Raw genomic sequence first — 7,500 nt, forward strand, 5'->3', positions numbered from 1 at the left:
TATATATATATATATATATATATGGAGAGAGAGAGAGAGAGAGAGAGAGAGAGAGAGAGAGAGAGAGAGAGAGAGAGAGAGAGAGAGAGAGAGAGAGTTTTGTATCTAAGAAGACACTAGGTACTTTCGATATCTTTCTACACACCACATAAAATCAAAAGCATTAGATAGTGGAAAATACATTATCTCATTAACGTCAGAAACTTTATATATCTTTAATTCTAAAGTTGATATGCGGTATTTTTTTTCTAATGGATATATCTGTATTATCGCTTGAAGACGAAGGGTAGAGTCATTTGTAGGTTTTCCCCCCCGTAGTCAGTTGTGAACGTGGGTGTGTGGGGGGGAGGACGAAGAGGGAGTGGGGGACACCCGCGCGCAGGGGATCGAACGAAGATGGCGCGTTCGTGGTGTGTGTGTGTGTGTGTGTGTGTGTGGGAGGGAGGGAGTCGGGGAAGGACTTGGGCCCCTCCTACCCTCCTACCTCCTCCTCCTCCTCGGTTGGCTCTGGCCTCTCTTGATGCCTCGCCTGCCGTCGAGGACTCGTCTGGGACCTGCACGGAATAAATAAGTTGTCCTCCTCTATGGGAAGATGCTGCTGTGTAACAGACGTGAAAGCCTACGGCCTCGGACGACGAAAGAGACGTGTCATCGAAGCCGTAGTCGGGGCCGGTGTCGGGACGTGTCGAGTGTAACCCCCGAGAGGCTATTACATATGATGAACGATCGGAAGCGGCAGATTTTTATATTTTTCTCTTTACGCCAAAAAGCTTCAGACCCCCGCACAAAAGCTTCAGACCCCGTACAAAAGCCTCAGACCCCCGGACAAAAGCTTCAGACCCCGGACAAAAGCTTCAGACCCCGGACAAAAGCTTCAGACCCCGGACAAAAGCTTCAGACCCCGTACAAAAGCCTCAGACCCCCGCACAAAAGCTTCAGACCCCGCACAAAAGCTTCAGACCCCGTACAAAAGCTTCAGACCCCGTACAAAAGCTTCAGACCCCGCACAAAAGCTTCAGACCCCGTACAAAAGCTTCAGACCCCGCACAAAAGCTTCAGACCCCGCACAAAAGCTTCAGACCCCCGGACAAAAGCTTCAGACCCCCGGACAAAAGCTTCAGACCCCGCACAAAAGCTTCAGACCCCGTACAAAAGCTTCAGACCCCGTACAAAAGCTTCAGACCCCGCACAAAAGCTTCAGACCCCGTACAAAAGCTTCAGACCCCGCACAAAAGCTTCAGACCCCGTACAAAAGCTTCAGACCCCGTACAAAAGCTTCAGACCCCGTACAAAAGCTTCAGACCCCGTACAAAAGCTTCAGACCCCGCACAAAAGCTTCAGACCCCGTACAAAAGCTTCAGACCCCGTACAAAAGCTTCAGACCCCGCACAAAAGCTTCAGACCCCCACACAAAAGCTTCAGACCCCGTACAAAAGCTTCAGACCCCGTACAAAAGCTTCAGACCCCGCACAAAAGCTTCAGACCCCCGGACAAAAGCTTCAGACCCCGGACAAAAGCTTCAGACCCCGCACAAAAGCTTCAGACCCCGCACAAAAGCTTCAGACCCCCGGACAAAAGCTTCAGACCCCCGGACAAAAGCTTCAGACCCCCGGACAAAAGCTTCAGACCCCGGACAAAAGCTTCAGACCCCGGACAAAAGCCTCAGACCCCGTACAAAAGCTTCAGACCCCGGACAAAAGCTTCAGACCCCGTACAAAAGCTTCAGACCCCCGGACAAAAGCTTCAGACCCCCGGACAAAAGCTTCAGACCCCCGGACAAAAGCTTCAGACCCCGGACAAAAGCTTCAGACCCCGGACAAAAGTTTCAGACCCCGGACAAAAGCTTCAGACCCCGTACAAAAGCTTCAGACCCCCGGACAAAAGCTTCAGACCCCGGACAAAAGCTTCAGACCCCGGACAAAAGCTTCAGACCCCGGACAAAAGCTTCAGACCCCCGGACAAAAGCTTCAGACCCCGTGCAAAAGCTTCAGACCCCGGACAAAAGCTTCAGACCCCGTACAAAAGCTTCAGACCCCGTACAAAAGCTTCAGACCCCCGGACAAAAGCTTCAGACCCCGGACAAAAGCTTCAGACCCCGGACAAAAGCTTCAGACCCCGGACAAAAGCTTCAGACCCCGGACAAAAGCTTCAGACCCCGTACAAAAGCTTCAGACCCCGGACAAAAGCTTCAGACCCCGGACAAAAGCTTCAGACCCCGGACAAAAGCTTCAGACCCCGTGCAAAATCTTCAGACCCCGGACAAAAGCTTCAGACCCCGTACAAAAGCTTCAGTCCCCTTACAAAAGCTTCAGACCCCGGACAAAAGCTTCAGACCCCGGACAAAAGCTTCAGACCCCCGGACAAAAGCTTCAGACCCCCGGACAAAAGCTTCAGACCCCGGACAAAAGCTTCAGACCCCGGACAAAAGCTTCAGACCCCGGACAAAAGCTTCAGACCCCCGGACAAAAGCTTCAGACCCCGGACAAAAGCTTCAGACCCCGTACAAAAGCTTCAGACCCCGTACAAAAGCTTCAGACCCCGGACAAAAGCTTCAGACCCCGTACAAAAGCTTCAGACCCCGGACAAAACTCCTCGACAGTGCCAGGCCTTCAGTAAAACATTTACAGAAAAAAAAAGAGGGAGGGGAAGGGGAGACCTAAGGAATGGAGACTCTCGAGGAAAGACGAACAGCAGCAATTTGAAGGTGTTGAGAGGAGGTCTCAGGTTTGGCTATTGCAAAATAAAAGAGGTGGATCGCAGGAGTTGAGACACGCATGGGAAGATGAGGCACCACAACGGCTCATCGTCGAGTTGCAGAGGGCTTCACGGGGTTCATCATGTGATGCGGCGGCTGGCCTGCTACTATGGCCACGTAAGGATAAGGACCCACACAAGCAGCTAGGAGCTCTCCGGAACAGCACACGACGGAGTAATAGCTGTAGAAGAGAGAGAGAGAGAGAGAGAGAGAGAGAGAGAGAGAGAGAGAGAGAGAGAGAGAGAGAGAGAGAGAGCCAACATTGTAGAGTAGGGCAAGTGGGTCTACTTTTGAGGTCAGACTGGAAGAGTTGACGAATAGGATAGCTCTGGACTCGACCCCTGTCAGATATATGTATATAGAGTTAGAACATCCCCACATGTGACAAGGACGGATTCAGTCCTTTGTGGAATCGGATCAACTCACCAGAAGAAAAGAATGGACGGCATCTAAACAGGACACCCCAGTTACTCTGGAGGCAGACGTAGCGGTCTTTGTGATGGTGGGTTTCCAAGGTATGGGGTTACAGTGATGCCAAGTATATTCAGCGGTAGAATATAGAGGCATGAAAGGAGATTGGAGGGTTATGAGTACTTTCTGAAAAAGGGACAAAAGAAAGAGTTTCGGAAGCGTTTAAACTTGAATCAGAGTGGATAGAGGAAGCTGTGACGAGATGTAGAAAGATATGATGGAAGAGATTATAAAGAAGTGAGGAACTTCAGTAGTGAGTGGGGAGCGTATAAGTGCATTGTGTGAAGAAAGGGAAAAGTTCATGAGAGGAAATAGTGTAGGACACGGGACGGACCCCCCTGAGGAACACCGCTCCTGACGAGGGAAAAGAGGAAGGGGTTGATCCATCACCAGCTACGGAAACAGCAGAAAAGGAAGTTAGGTATGAGGGATTAGAGTGATAGAGGGAAACCAAGAGAAGGAAGGTTGGAGATAAGACCCCAGTGCTTGACCCCTATCAAAATTTAACGTATATCAAGAACCACAACACAGGATTTCCCCCCAGATCTCTCGGAGAAATGATGACAAGACATGAACAAGATAAGGAAGAACGTTATAGTTGGATCTCGTGTTGAGAAAACCACACTGATGATCAAAGAGAAAGACTGTGAGAGTGGAAGGGAACTAAGGAAATATGAGACTTGAGGACAGTCAGACTCGGATATGTAAATTCAGAGCAAGAGGACGAAAGGGTCGGGAACGGTGTCGAACCCTGTCCCGGAGTAGGTAGGCTGTACCAAGCCTTTAATTACGACAAGTGTAGGACGTCGAGAGAGAGAGAGAGAGAGAGAGAGAGAGAGAGAGAGAGAGAGAGAGAGAGAGAGAGAGAGAGAGAGAGAGAGAGAGAGAGAGAGAGGGGAGCGTTCAGAGTCGTCGACTCTAAGAGGATGCAACTGGTATACACAACATTCCACAGTCGTGTGTGTGAGACGTGTACCAGAACCTCAACAACCACTGCATCAAATATTCATCTCTTGTTTACACGGGAAGGTCGACGTGGCCCCAGGCAGGAACCGCGGGTCATTAAGGGCATATCTTGCTAACCGCCGGTATGAATATCGTCTTAATTGACGCATGTTCTTCCACTGTGAGTCTCCGGTTGTCATTATGATCTCACCGCTGAGGTAGGGTAGAGGGTTTGGTTATATCGCACTCCACTGTGTGGGGGTACACTGAGACACCCTCCCACCACCCCTCCTGGGGAAATGAGTTTACCGCACAGCAAACCCTTCCGTGGAATGAACCAGGGCTTCAGTAAACATTCCCGTGCGCCGGACTCAGGAGCAGGGGCAAGGTGGAGTACGTAGTCGAGTGGCCTGGTGATGCAGGGGTGGGGGGCTGTGTTGAGGGGAACCCAGCCACATCCGGCTAGGCTGAGCCAGGCTCCTTCCGGTACTGCTGCTTGGGTCTTGTGAACCAGATTTGTACAGGATCACTCTGTATATGTAAATATATATATATATATATATATATATATATATATATATATATATATATATATATATATATATATATATATATATATATATATATATGTATATATATATATATATATATATATATATATATATATATATATATATATATATATATATATATATATATATATATATAATCTGTTTTGTTTATACAGAGTTGGACAGAAGAACAGACACGTATGTATGTGCGTGTATATATGTAGTTCTGACAGTATGATTATAGGAAAGCGTTTGACACTTCGTGTGTGTATATATATATATATATATATATATATATATATATATATATATATATATATATATATATATATATATATATATATATTATAAAGAGAGTGAGAGAGGGAGAACCAGTGGGAGGGGATTTTCTGTCCCAGCTCAGGATTTGGAGGTAACATGAAAAGGGACTTAACCAGCGGACCTTGTGTAAGGGGCAGGCAAATATGTACTTTACTATATGTCGGGGGTCAGCATTTCTTTACCTATTTTATTAAGAGTCCGCCTCAGTAAGGTGGTGAGGGACATCTTTATTAACATCACCTCCGCGTCGTCTGTATAGAGGGGGGGCCAGGTGGTCGTGCGTTGTGCTTTTGAGGTCCATCATGAGAGAGAGAGAGAGAGAGAGAGAGAGAGAGAGAGAGAGAGAGAGAGAGAGAGAGAGAGAGAGAGAGAGAGGTCGTACCACAGGAGGAGGGAGTCGTACCCATAAGGTCACGTCCAGTGACCTGTATCGTCGTCTTACCTCCAGTCCTTGTGTTATAATGAGGAGTATGGATTTATTTTTTTTCTTTTTGTAAATTAGAATGTACCATGAAGATGTACGTTAATTCATATCAACAAATTTCATATAAAGTTAGATGTTTATTCTAATCGATTAAGATATTATATAGATATATATATTGTTTTTATAATCCCAATGCTTCACGTATTTATAATAGTGTCACACTGTTGTTGTGTGCTTAAATATAGTATTGATTAGTGTTAATTCAAGTCAGCAAAATGTTATTGGAAGATAAGTTTATTTATATAGAGAGAAATTTATATAAGATGTGTATGGTGATGAATGCATTAGTTTGTTTACTTTTATATGTAGAGTGTTCTATGACGATATCTTTCCCTTTATAAGTAGTATATATATATATATATATATATATATATATATATATATATATATATATATATATATATATATTGCATAAGTAGGGTTATGTGAGGATAAACGTATATATATTTATAATTGTTATCTAAAGATAAGCTTTATATAAAGAAATATATAAATCCATATAAGGCAGACCGTCCATGACCCACTGTATCAAGCACTGTGACATGTTCAGCTGCTTCTAATATAAAGGTGTTCTCATATAAGGAACACTTGACTCGCTAAGAGATACCTCGGATAATCCGTACTCCGGATAATCGAGAGAGGATACGCGATTCTTCAGATAATGTAGATTCCGGATATTGAAGATTTAGGAACACTGGGAACCCCTCATAATGGAGAGACCGGATAACAGAGAGACCCCCTCCGCATAATAGAAACACCTCATAATGGAGACTCCCGGATAACGGAGACTCCCGGATAACGGAGACTCCGGATAATGGAGATTCCGGGTAATGGTGACCCGATCCCCCCCCCCCGGATGATGGAGACGTATATCACGCCGTCGTCGTCGCCGGCATAGGAGCCAGAGGCGAGGCTCATGGAAATGGCGGTGGTCGCGTCCTTCTTCTGGCCGGTGCATCACAAGGGGGATGGGGGAAACCGGGAGGGTGGAGGGAGAGATCCAACGAGGAAGGGAGGAAGAAGGAAAGAGGGCGAGAGAGATAGGGAGAGGGGGAGAGGAGGCGAGAAAGAAGGACACGAGAGAGAGAGAGAGAGAGAGAGAGAGAGAGAGAGAGAGAGAGAGAGAGAGAGAGAGAGAGAGAGAGGAATAGTCAGGACCCCTCGACCCATCATCCCCCCCGCGGTCTCACTTGGTGGGGGAGGAGCTCCTCGACTCGCTCTACCTCATCGACAAGGACGCCCCGCCGTGTTCTTGTTACCGTGTGTTTGTTGTAGTTGTTCCTGCGCCTGGTATAAATTCTTCCGGGGGGCCTCGGTTAATTAGTCAGACGGCCACTTACGTCTTAGGGCCCCCTAATGAACTAATTAGGCCGACACCCACGTATGTCTCGGGACACTTAATTGAACTAGTTTGTCCAAACACCCCCACCCCCTTTACCCTTAATGAACTGTAATTAGTGCAACACCCACCTAGTGTCTTAGGTCTCCCCTTAATAAACTAATAGAGTCCAATTCTCACCTAATGTCTAATGACCCTTAATGAACTATAGTCAGTGCGAAGACCTAGCGATGCTGTAGATCGACGCAAATGGTTCATTCCTAGCATCTCCGTCCTCATTTTGAGTGGTTCATTCCTCGCATATCTGTCATCAGTTTGAGTAGTTCACTCATCGCGTTTCTGGCCTCAGTTTGAGTGGTTCATTCCTATCATCTCTGTCTTCAGTATTAGTGGTTCATTCCGAGCATCTCTGTCCTCAGTTTCTTTGGTAAAAGTGCGTTTAAGGGACATTTTAGGTCGACTTATATACAAGGTGTTAAATGGACATTTTAGGTCGACTTATACACGAGTATGTTTTGGGAATATTTGGTTTGGACGTCGATTGTGTCTTGAGTTGCTCGGCTGGAAAGTTCATGGTGATTAGAAGTCGTTAAAAGTGTAAGCTCCTAGACGCCCCACGATGGTATGACCCTTC

At 46.6% G+C, this 7,500-nt stretch overlaps 1 protein-coding gene across 6 annotated transcripts in view; it reads left to right on the forward strand.

The window, feature by feature from the left end:
* Window positions 1-7,500, forward strand: part of LOC139747840 (acetylcholine receptor subunit alpha-like) — a 331,403-nt gene that overhangs the window by 103,906 nt on the left and 219,997 nt on the right. The gene's annotated exons all lie outside the window — the stretch shown is intronic.

Source organism: Panulirus ornatus, chromosome 5, assembly GCF_036320965.1.
Source record: "Panulirus ornatus isolate Po-2019 chromosome 5, ASM3632096v1, whole genome shotgun sequence".
Classification (NCBI taxonomy): domain Eukaryota; kingdom Metazoa; phylum Arthropoda; class Malacostraca; order Decapoda; family Palinuridae; genus Panulirus; species Panulirus ornatus.